Source organism: Callospermophilus lateralis, chromosome 13, assembly GCF_048772815.1.
Source record: "Callospermophilus lateralis isolate mCalLat2 chromosome 13, mCalLat2.hap1, whole genome shotgun sequence".
In the NCBI taxonomy this organism is placed as follows: Eukaryota; Metazoa; Chordata; class Mammalia; order Rodentia; family Sciuridae; genus Callospermophilus; species Callospermophilus lateralis.
In genome coordinates, this window is record NC_135317.1 from 11,085,038 (window position 1) to 11,097,319 (window position 12,282).

Here is a 12,282-nt window from a genome sequence, read left to right on the forward strand (position 1 = left end):
GTTTGGGAAAAAGAAAAGAAAAAAAAACATGTAAATTTCAAAGCCACAAGAGATATAGTCAAAGCATCAAGTGAACCCCTGTTACATCCAGAGACACCTCCCTGCTTCTCTCTGAATATCTGTCCCTGTCTCTGTCTCTCCTTTCAGTAGCCCCAACACAGACATCCCAAGGAGCCCCTGTCCACTCCACCCTCTTCATGAACCCTCCCCAGTGTAGGTGCTAGAATATTTCCTCAGCCTCCCTTGCAGCCAGGGCGCAGTGTGAGATCCAACCTCTGCTCCACAGCGGCTCCTGGCACTTGCCTGGATCCAGGTCGGCCAGGGCCAGGAGTAGCTCCCTGTGAGAAGAGGACACCACAGCTGAGTCCCTACAACAGCAGCTGCAGTACAAAGACCAAAGTACAAAGTGCTGCAGCCTCAGAGCAGAGGTGCTCCCGGAGCCAGCCGGAGCTTCCTCTCAGAGCTCCAAGCCTGATGCTTCAGCCCTTCCCAAGGATCTGCCTGATGCTTCAGCCAGATGGATCTCTGTGATGTGCCTATAAGTGCTTTCTCTCAGCACGCTCGACTGTCCCAATCCCTTCCTCTGCAGTAGGCTTTCCAGCACGCTGGGCTTCCTGCATTTTCCCCTTTTCAAACCCCCTCACCTCTCTTCACTCACCATCCCTGTTTGAGGCCAGGATTCTGCTCAATGTCCAGCCCCTCTCTGGTCTCCCCACCCTTCCAGCCCTCTGGCCACTGGTCCTCCAGCTTAGCTCGTCAACCTCTCCTGCTCATGCGTCAGAGCCACCTCTCCCTCCCCACACCCCAGCCCTTCTGCTGTCCCAGTTTCTGCAGACAGCATCATCATTCTTCCAGGTCCAACCAGGGAATCAGCAGTCTCTGAGGCCTGCAACCACATGCTGGGACCACCACACCCCCTATCCCCTGGTTGGGGCTGACCAGCACAGTTCCCAAGTGAGGGCACAATCACAAGCATCGAGCACCTTTGTGGGCCTGCAGAGAGAGAAGCCAGACCTGAACAGAGGGTCTGCATCCAGGAAGGCCTACCTGAGCTCTCGAGGATTCCTGGTCCACACCTGCCAGAGAGCTGCAGCTGATCCCGAAGGAGCTTGCCTGGGACTGGAGAACCAAGAAGACGAATGTTGAAAACCTTCAACTGCAACACGAGCTGTTCAACTGCCCCTTCTCTCCTGCCTGCAATGCACAAGGCTAGAAGTGCCCCAGCCAGGACTGGCCACACCTGCCCAGATGGTGAAGCTCTCAGGGGACGCTGGATACAACCCTCTGTTGACAAACTGACTTTCCTTCTTATTGGTGGACACTGAAAACTATTTTCCTTCTGCTTCGGCTGTAGAATGTACAAGGTAGAGTGAGGCCTGTTTGTGTGCACAACTCTGCTCTGTTTTCTACTCTTAGCCTTTTCTTGCTTTGATTTCCTCTTCTAATGATTCTATTTTCTTGTATTATTTCTATTTTTGGAAGGTTTTAAATAAATTTTTTTTTTTTAAAGTTTGGCTTTGCCTCTTTTTTTTTTTTTTAAAGAAAGAGGAAGAGAGGCAGAGAGAGGGAGAGAGGCAGAGAGAGAATTTTTTTATATTTATTTTTTAGTTTTTTTGGCGGACACAACATCTTTGTTTGTATGTGGTGCTGAGGATCGAACCCAGGTCGCACACATGCTACCGCTTGAGCCACATCCCCAGCCCTTAAATAATTTTTTAACTGCTTGAAAACTATTAACTCTCCAGAATGAACATAAAAGATTGGCATTTGCAATTTTAACTCAATGAAACTTGCAGAAGGGCTGGAGAGGGCTCAAGTGGTAGTATGCTCGCCTGACATGCACGGGACACTGAGTTCGATCCTCAGTACCACATAAAAATAAAATAAAATAAAGATATTGTGTCCACCTAAAACTAAAAACTAAATATTAAAAAATAAAAAAATAAAAAAACTTGCAGGAGTTTGTAATGTGAAACTCACATTGGAGGCAAACACGTTAGACATTTTAATTGGAAATCAGTACCAAAACAGATTTAAATTCTTCCTAAGTTGAGGAGGGATATGAGTAAAACTAAGGGGTACGAGTAAAACAAGGAATGAGTAAAACTAAGAATCAGTAGTTTGCATTCCCGTTCTTCAACACGGCCTGTGACTCCTGTAGGTGCTGGGACACGGGCAGGCCAAGGTTGGAAGGAGCCTCCTCTGAGCCTCATCCCCTGCCCACCTGCAACTGGCGTCACTGCAACCCTGAGGGGCGTTGTCTACGCCAATATGAATTTGGAACACTCAGCTTTGGAACCCCGTCATTGCACAGAACAGCTGGTGTGGGATCTCTTCCCAGTGAGCATGGCTGTGGGGATGAGGATGGACTGGCAGCACCAAGGTCCCCACCATCCCTGGCCTCAGGTGGCTGCCAGGTCCCAGGGGTCACTGGAGTCCATGCACAGTGGGTGGTGAGAGCTTGCAGTGTGCATAGCCGTGCCAAGGGCAGGACATGGGCCACCCTGGCCTCAACCTCCAGGCTCACTGAAAGGTCCATGGCTCCCAAATTTGAGAATTGCCAAAAGCTACAGACTCCACTCCAGAAATCAGAACCAAGCACTGCCTGCCTGCCTTTGTGCGCACCCCTGCTGCTCGCAAGCCCCAGGTAATAAATGGCCTTTCTCCTGTTCCTCAGACAGCAACTAACTACAGCCACTACACAGTTTTCAACAGAAGCTTGCCATTTCACACCCGCCAGCAATGCAGGGGGTGGGGGCCAGCCCAGAGGGCAGGCAAGGGCCAGATGGAGCACACAGGCCCCAACCCACTGCACCCCTTACTGGTGACTAGACGCTTCTAGAAGCATTCAACCTCACACTTATAGTGATTTGTCTTGGGTTTTTTACTTTACACCAGTATGAAAGCAATATGCATGTAGAAATAGTACTTCAGGGCTGGGGATGTGGCTCAAGCGGTAGCGTGCTCGCCTGGCATGCGTGCGGCCAGGGTTCGATCCTCGGCACCACATACAAACAAAGATGTTGTGTCCGCCAAAAACTAAAAAATAAATATTAAAAATTCTCTCTGTCTATCTCTCTCTCTCACCTCTCTTTAAAAAAAAAAAAAAAAAAAAAAAAAGAAATAGTACTTCAAATTTTCATTTTCACCTTTTCCCAGACTGGCCACGTACAGTATGAAGCTCTTAAGGCACTGGAGAGCAGCCGATTCTGGTCAGCTGCCAGCACAAGGCCCAGTAGCCCTTGGTAGGGTCCCTCTGCTGAGCCTGGACGTTCAGGGTCAGGTGCATCCACGGCACTTCCAGTTGAAGATATCAGGGCGAAGCCGACATGCACCCAGGAGCATCTCCCCCACAATCTATCACAATCCTACAAACAGCTCTGTATGCTTACTGGCCTCCTCAATCTTGAGTTAAATAAATCTGTGGCATGATTATTATTGATTTTTTGGTGTTGGGGGGGGACCAGGGATTGAACTCAGTGGCACTTGACCACTGAGCCACATCCCCAGCCTATTTTGCATTTTATTTATATACAGGGTCAAACTGAGTTGCTTACCACCTCACTTTTGCTGAGGCTGGCTTTGAACTCATGATCCTCCTGTTTCAGCCTCTCGAGCCACTGGGATTACAGGTGTGTGCCACTGTGCCCAGCTGTGTCATGTTTGTTCCAATAAATGAAAATTCTAACTGAAAATTGGGACTTAAAGTGAGTCAAACAAAAATATTAGTCAAAGACAGAAGTAACCTGCCCACAGTTATTGAGGAGAAAAATAGGTACGAGGACCTGGTGCACTGCAGAGGATGTGGCCTGGGAATTAGAGAGGCACAAGGCTCTAAGCCTGAGAGTGGGCCTCTGAAGGGCACCAAGACAGTTGAGAATCAACCAGACTGCAGTGGCACACACGTGTCATCCCAGCAAGTTGGGAGGTTGAGGCAGGAGGATCACAAGCTGGAGGCCAGCCTCAGTAATTTAACAAGACCCTGTCTCAAATTAAAAAATAAGAAGTTGGGGTTGGGGCTGGGACTGGGGCTCAATGGTAGAGCACTTGCCTGGCCTGTGTGAGGCAATGGGTTCGACTCTCAGAATCGCATATAAATAAATAAAAAAAGGTCTATCAACAACTAAAAAAAAAATAAAATAAAATAAAAAGGAAGTATTTCCTCAATTAGTTGTAACCTTTAAAAATAAATAAATAAGAAATAAAATTAAAAGTTCCAAGGGTATGACTCAACAGTAGAACGCCCTGAGTTCTATCCCCCGAAACACCACACAGTCATGAACCAGCCTCTCCAGTGGAGACCTGGGGCTGCTCTCAGGGCCCAACAGGTGACCACCCCACTCTCCTCCTGCAGCCAGCCTGCAGGCCAGGCTTGACCTTCCTTTTTTTTTTTTTTTCCCCCCTATGTTCAGGGGATTGAACTCAGGAGTGCTTAACGACTGAGCCACATCCCGAGCCCTTATTATTTTTTATTTTGAGACATGGTCTCACTAAGTTACTCAGGGCCTCAATAAGTTGCTAACGCCAGCTTTGAACTTGCGACCCTCCTGCCTTAGCCTCTAGAGAGGCTGGGATTTGAGGTGCAGCCAGCATATCTGACCGTTTCCTGTTTCCTTCTGGTCCTGGCAGTGGCCTGATTGGCTCCACAGCAAGGGGGACTCACCTGTGTTTGGGAACAGTCCAGCTGCACCTGGCCAGTTTGGAATTCTGAGGGCAGGGAGTTTATTGGCATTGTTTTCCGGAACAGACCCAGGCCTGAGGCACAGCCCTCCTGCCTTCCTCCCACTCTCAAAGCAAAAATGCCCATTAAAAGAAAGAGAGCTGGGGAGGAGGTGAGGTGTGACTGGAGGCCCCATCAGCTGCTTCCTGGGGTCCAGCCACTTTTGTTGCCTGCATCTGGGATTCCTGTGGTGATGTCAGGTTCCAGTTCTCCACATTCCTGCCGACACCCACATAGTCCTTCTGCACTGGCTGGAGGCTGCGGAATGCCAGCGTCTCCACAATGACTGGGGTGTTCAATGTCAGGCGCTCACCAGCCATGTCACCACCACCTGTTTAGAGAAAAGTCCATTCAAATCCTTGGGCCTTTATTTATTTATTTTAAATTGATTAATTTATTTTTATTTCATTTTATTTTGGTATGGGGGATTGACTCCAGGGGTGTGCAACCACTGAGCCATGTCCCAAGCCCTTTGAATATTTCATTTAGAGACAGCTAAGTTGCTTAGTGCCTTGCTAAATTGCTGAAGCTGGCCTTGAACTCGATATCTTCCAGCCTTGGTCTCCTGAGCTGCTGGGATTGCAGATGTGCACCACCATGCCCAGCACCATTTTTTAATTAGTTTTTTTTTTTTTTTTTTTTTTTTTTTTGTTGTTGTTGTTTTGTTTGTGTTTTTGGTGCCAGGAATTGAACTCAGGTGGGCCTTGCTTTTGCTGAGGCTGGCTTTTAACTCACAATCCTCCCGTTTCAGCCTCCAGAACTGCTGGGATCACAGGCGTGAACCAATGCACCTGGCTAATTAGTTTGTTTTTTTATGTTGGAAATGAAGAATCACTTTCTCTGGATATAAGTCTCTTATCAGACATACAATTTGCAATCGTTTCTCCCATCCTGAGGGTCCTCTTCTCACTTTCCAGCACAGAAGTTTTAGTTTTGATGAAGTTCACTTGGTTTCTTCCTCCTTTTGTTGCTTGTGTTTATGGAGTCAGAGCCCTGCACCTACTCGATGGCCACGGCTCACTCTCAGTGGCTAGGTGGCTGTGTTAATGTTGTGACCCATCCCGCCGATCGCATGCATGGGTGAAGGAGGACTCCAGCTCCGTGCATTGGCAGGGGGTGCCCAGCTTCCCCAGAACATTTGATAAGAGTGATGTTCTTCCCCTTATTGAATCGTCCTCACACTTTTGTGGAAATTCACTCAACCATCCACCAAGGACCACAGAGGATGGAAGCTGATCCAGTCAGCATGCTGTTCGAGGCCAGCACCAGAGTGAGGCAGGCAGGCACCCAACAGGGCAAGCCATCACTTCTGAGCACCTTGCAAACACCAATGCCCTATGGGTAAAGCCATTATTCCTTCCTGCAGGAGAAACAGGCACAGAGAGGTGACATGATCGGGGTGAGGTCATCTGGCTGGTAGGAGAGAACGGGGTCAAACCCCAGAGGGTTGGCTCCCAAACATGCAGAACATGGCTCCAGCCATTTCTCCAATTCATGGAGAAGAAAATGCTACTGTTTTTAGAGAGGGAACAGCAGCATCTGTATGGCAGGACAGGGTGGGCATCAGGGTCCACCTGATGGGACTGGGTGGATGTCAGCATTTCTGTGGCAGGACTGGGTGGGTGCCCAGCTCTGCTGTCCTGCTTAGCTGCCAGGTCCCAGGTCAGCAGAGGGCCTCACAATTCAGGCTCTGCAGCTGGGTGTGGTGGTGCACGCTTGTAATCCCAGAGGCTCAGTAGGCTGAGGCAGAAGGACCACAAGTTCAAAGCCAGTCGCAGCAAATTAGCAATGTCCTGATCAACTTAGCAAGATGCAGTCTCAAAATACAAAATAAAAAGGACTGGATGTAGCTTGTGGTGAAGCACCCTGGATTCAATCCCTGGTACCAAAAAAATAAAAAGAAAGAAAGAGGAGGAGGAGGAAGATCTGGGGCTCAGTCTTGAACACAGCATGTGTCTGGAGGCTTCTTCAACCCCACTTAGGTCTAGCCGCCTCTCCTGGAGGGGTTTGAACACAGGGAGCCACAGGCTTGGTTGGTGGCCTATGCACAAACTGTGCCCTCATTAACACTCTGGGGCTGTGGGCCCCTCGAATGCAGCCTTTCCTGAAGATGCTCTCACTCAGGAAAAGCAACATGTGAGAGACCATATGCAGGACACTGTGGTCATCTATACTCAGGAAAGGGAGACACTCCAAACAGTAAAGGCTGATGCTGGCCAGCTGCCTCGTTGGAGCACAGCACAGGTGACCTTCAATTCCGAAGGGGAGGTGGTGGGTGCCCAGCACCAGCGTCCACCTGACTACCATGGGATAACAGGTTTGTAATATAGGCCCAGAGGAAATCACACCCATCCCTACAGGGTCTGTTGCCCTGTAGAAAGTGCCAAGAAGAAATCGGCCAAAGGCCCTTTTCCACATGACACACCACTCGCGCCCTTGTACTGTGACAAATCACCATAACTAGTGGCTGACCACCAAGCTTACCAGCCCACACCTTTCAGGGTCAGGCCTCTGAATTGGGTCTCAACTCAAGTGGCCACCAGTTTCGTCCCTTCTGAAGGCTCCAGGGAAGAAGCCAGTTCCTTAGAGGCCATCTGTTTTCCAAGCTCATGGCCCCTCCTGCCAAGACATCACTCTGACCTCTGCTCCCCTGTTCCCCCTCAGACTCTGGGCCTCCTCCTCCCTTACTAGGACCCCGTGGATACTCCAGGATATGCTCCCATCTGGGAAGTCCATCCTCAGCCACACCCAGAGAGTCCCTTGGTACACAAGGTCACGTCCCAGGACTAGGGGGACATCCCTGGGGGCCACTGTTCTGTCCTCCACTCTTCCAAGCAGCCTTCCTCTTCCAAGCAGCGCGCGGAGCCTGACTTGCAGAGGACCAAGAGCAGCGCTCCTCTTCACAGGCCTGGGAAAGACCATCCCCCTGGGCGGGGCCGAGCCTCCAGGCTTGGCCCCGCCTCCGAGGGCACTAGGTCGGGGGAGAGCCCGGTGGCTTTGTTCTCGCTGCTTGCATGACAATGGCAGCCACCCCTGTGATGAGCCCACACCACTGGAGCAAACAGTGTTTTCTTTTTATTCACAAGGAAGTGAAAGCTCAGGGGAGCAAATGGACACCCTGTTGCTGAAAGCTCAGTCCTTGTCCGGATGCCAATCCAGTAAGGAGAGTGCGGTTTTGAGAAAAAGGGAAAGGAGGTTTACACAGGGGGCTCCTGTCCCAGAGGCTGTGCTTCTGCCGTCAGCAGGCTGTTAAAGAGGTGACTCAAAGGCGACGCTCCAGGTGGTCTCTGTTGCATTTGTAATTCATTTGTTAATTTGGGAGGTCTTCTACTGCCATCCCCAGAGTCTGGATTACCCCATTCCTATGGTGGGTGTGTGCTCAGGGACAGATAGCTCTCTGCCTGGATGCGGGAGAAGTCATCCTGTTTCCTCTGAGATTATGGAGGGGAGAGGTTAGGGAGGAGCAAGGGGAGAGGAGGAGAAAGAATCAGGTCCATTTTAAAACTCAGTCACAGTGGCAAGGGCTAACTCGGAGCATGAGTGGACCCTGCTACAACCCCAAGATCCTACATTTGGGGGCCCTCAAGCCTGCATAGTCCTTAGGCTTGGTCTGCTCTCCCCATCCCAGCTCACCTCGGTCCTGCAGTCCTGCGGGTGCCAGCCAGAGGCCACTGAGCCCTCAGATTTGGCAGATGTGGGCAGTGGATGCAGCCCACTCCAAGTTCTCCAGAATGCAGGAGCCCTTTGGGGCAGGAGCCATGCTCCCCTGACCTTGCTCAGTACACAATAGGTGCCCCAAAATGGCCTGTTCCTCTGCCTTATTCACCTCTGTGAGCACAGCCCACCCGGAAGGTCTTCAGCAGTTCCCAAGCCTCATTTACTCTGGAGAGGCAAGGCCAGCCTCTCAGACCCTTGGTGCTCCCCCTCCAGGCTGCTGTCAAGTCAAGATTCCTTTGCCTTCCACCTGGAAGCTTCTGGGATCTGTGAGCCTGTGTGCACTGGATGTGTCCTGGGCTTGGACAAGGAGCGATCCCTATGGCCCTTTGTCCATGCAGGGAGGGGAGGTGGGGGAGCCGGTCTGCTCCCTGCCCAGCACTGAGCAGGCATGGTGGCTGGTGGTCAGGTAACTGCTGTCTGCCCAGATGTGGGGCACAGCTTGGCTGAGATACTGAAGTGCAGTCCCAGTGGCTTTCAGATCAGGAGACCAGGAAGGCCACCTTTCCTGGGGCCCTGCTGCAGGACACAGGGGAGGCTTCTCAGGGTTCTGGACCTGTGGGCTGTGGGGCTCTTCCTGCTCAGGACAGGGAGTGGGCACTGGCAAACCCGCCAGGTACCAGTGGATTCAGAGCAAGGATACTGCACCATGGCTTGGGAGGTGCTGGTGTGAGCCCTGCTAGGGGAGAAAGGGGAGGTGGCACCCAGAGACCAGAGAGGGCTCCCAGAGCCACAGGGTGCACAAACCTTCCTATAAAGGCTCTGACTCTGGGGCTATGGGTAGTGCTGTCCCCCCTGCTGGATACTGTGTGTGAAGGGGGTTGGGTCCCCTTGCATAGAAATGCAGTCACTTTTCATCACCCCCCCAGCCCCCTTCCCTCCTGCCCAGTGCTCACAGGCCCTGGTGTGGGGCAGGAGGTATTGAACCCCCATAGCCCCACTTCTCTAGGGCAGCCCCTCTCAGACTCCAGAACGAACATTCCTTGTTGAGCTGTGACGTGGCCCAGCTGTGATGTGCCAGGTACAGGGGAGGTAAGTGGGCTCTGCCAGCCAGAGCTAGGCAAGTTCACAGGAAGGAGTCTCGGGTGCAGGTCCCTGTGAATCAGTGACAGCAGGACATTACCCAGCACATGAGGCACCTCCACATTTGGCCTGGAGGAAGCTGGGCTGCAGGACCCCGACCAAGCCCAGGTCCAGGGACAGGGTCCCCTCATAGACAGTCGCCCCACCCTCCCTGAACTAATAATACACACGAATCAGAAGGCAGGCTGCAGGCCCTGGCCATGCAAGGAGAGAAGAGCAGAGGCCTGCCCTGGCCTGTCCCCGCTGGCCTTGCCGGAGAGCAGCAGGGCTGCTGGGCGCCAACAGGGCCTATATTGAGAGGATGAGCATGCTGGGGGGAATGGCAGGCATGTGCCCAGCTGTCCCTGCCCGCCCTGCCCTGGCTGCCCATAGAGAGGGCTCTGCCGCAGCCTCTTCCTGCCCAGGCTCCCAGTCAGCCAAGACAGAGAGACCCAGCCCTGTGCTCTCACCCAGCTAGGACCAGGTAGACACTGCCAAGGACAGGGATGCTCACAGGGACCAACAGCATGAAGGGGAACCCATGGAGGTCATGGAGGACAGAAGAGTCAGAAACCTGCTCAAGGAAGGGGCAGCCCCATCATCAGGCAACTGGCTGAGGGATCTAGAGGTGACCCCTGCCTCTGTCCCTCCATCTCAGGATGGTGCCTCCCAGGACACTCCACTGGACAGCAGCAGGAGATGTCTGCTTGACAAGGCACTTCCTGGTCCCCCTAGCCTCGGTTTCCAGATCTAATAAATGGGCTCCCAGAGGGAAGTTCCCTCACCTGTCAGCCAGCAGCCCTGGTGTAAGGAACTGTGTGGGTTCTGGGGCCACAGTACAAGAGAAGCGTGAGCCCTGCCCTCAGGGAGCATTGCAGACCAACAAGGCCCTGGTGGGAGACCTGGGCCTGACAGGGTGTCCAGCAGCTCAGGGCCCAGCCGCCTTGCACCCTGGGCAGGTGCACCATCACCTTCTGCACAGGGGCCAGTCAGGAGCACACAACTCTGTGCAGAAGTCCAGATGCCCAAGAGGGGTGGAGGGCTGGGAGCCTGACTTTCTGCAACAGGCGTGGAGGCACAGGCGCGGAGGCACAGGCGCAGGCGCAAGGGCTGAGGCTCCTGCCAAGCCCCCAGAGGAGGGACAAAAGGAGGACAGCCTGAGCCTCTACAATGGCCCCTGGGCCATCCAGGTGAGGTTTGCAGGCTCCTTCTCCCCCAGCACGAGACCCCGGAGGTGCCTCCAGGGCCTCCCTGGGCTCCAACATTTGTGTTTAAAGCTGTGTTTTCTTACCCCAGGAGGTGAGCAAAAAAATAATAGGACATTTGTCAGTGTCCCTCTGATTCCTTCTAGGGTCAGGCAGAGCATGTGAAAGAGGTCAACTGGACCAGGAGTCTCAGAATGGGAGCCTGTGCCTACATGGGCCTGACCTGTCGGCTGGCCCTCAGGGTTCAGGGAGCTGTGCAGGGGTCCTGGGCTCTGCCACCCTGTGCAGGCAGGCTCAGGCCAGGCCCCAGCTCCTTGTTTTGAAGGCGGGGCTCTTTTGGAGGACAGACCAGACCCAACAGGCCTCTTCCCCATAAGGCACATGGGCCAGGAAATGGCAGAGGGCCAGCGTCCAACCTGGGGACCCAGGCGCACACCTCAGCTCTGGCCTTCTGTCCCCCCAGGGTGTAGCAAGAAGGTGACTCCTGGGCCCCTCCCAGAAGGAGGGAGACCAGGATCCTCCGTCATTCAACACCCACAGGAGGACTCAACATGGCCTCAGGGCCCAGGACTCTACACAGCTGGTTTAGAGGCACCAAACACCCACTGAATTACAGAGCCCTGGGGAAGAAGAACCTGATATTTCCAGTCTCCCTTTCCTGGAAGGGAGACTGGGCCCCAGTGGGGCTTGAGGTTTTGACCCCTTGACCCTCTTCAATGACTTTGGAAAGGCTTCTGTACCCATCTCAGGCCATAAAAGGGCAGCACCTCACTCCCCAGGAGCCAGGGGCAAGCTGTGCTGGACACACTGGTAAAGCACTGTCCCTGGATCCCTCTCATCACAAACAGCAAGACCAGAGCCCCTGATCTGTTGCTGTGATCCCCCAGCCAGCAAAGCTGGCACAGCACCCTCTTTTCAGATGAGGAGACTGAGGCTCAGATACACAGACAGATGGCGTGAGGGAGTGCCACCTACCAGCGTCCAGCTGAGTGTGTGCCAGCCCGTGCTCCTCTGGACTCCCTTCCTTCCACCATCTGCTCAGGAGCCTGCTACTGGGCGGGGCAGCTGTGAGGCCACCCCCAGGTGCCTGAGCACAGCTCCCCAGCCCTCCTGCAGCTGCCCGTGTACCAGGCCAGTGGGTCCTAGTGGATTCTCTGCTCCCTTCCCAGCTGACCCGCTGGAAGGCTGGAAACTCTCCAGCTCTGAAAGGCTGCAGCCTAAAGTGTCTGGCTATTAAAAAGGCAGAAGAGCTCCTGATAAGAGAGGGATGGCTTTACCATTCCTATTTAGACATCCGAATCACTCCCTCGTCCTCACCCTCTGCCACCAGATTCCCCTCCACCCGCGGGAAGGCTCATTTCACCACTCAGACAGGAGCAGGCGCTGATGTAAAAATAGAGGCTGGTGGAGGGAGCTGGCACTGTGACTCACGGGTGGCAGGCTCCGCGACAGCTGTGCCTCCCCTCCCCCCTCCTCTTCCACCTCCCAGTCCCTGGGGCCCTCCTCCTCTCCACCCTCCTCCCCTCCACCCTCCTCCCCTCACTTTCCTCTCCCTTTCCCATCCTGCGCCTCTCTTTTCTC

General features: G+C 53.3%; 1 long non-coding RNA gene across 1 annotated transcript; it reads right to left on the reverse strand.

The window, feature by feature from the left end:
• Positions 1 to 1,059: 1,059 nt before the first annotated feature.
• LOC143379380 (uncharacterized) lies at positions 1,060 to 12,015 on the reverse strand. The gene is made up of 3 exons (XR_013088477.1): positions 11,677 to 12,015; positions 4,664 to 5,051; positions 1,060 to 1,119 (listed from the first exon to the last, which is right to left on the reverse strand). It is a non-coding gene; the product is annotated as an uncharacterized LOC143379380 (long non-coding RNA).
• Positions 12,016 to 12,282: the final 267 nt, after the last annotated feature.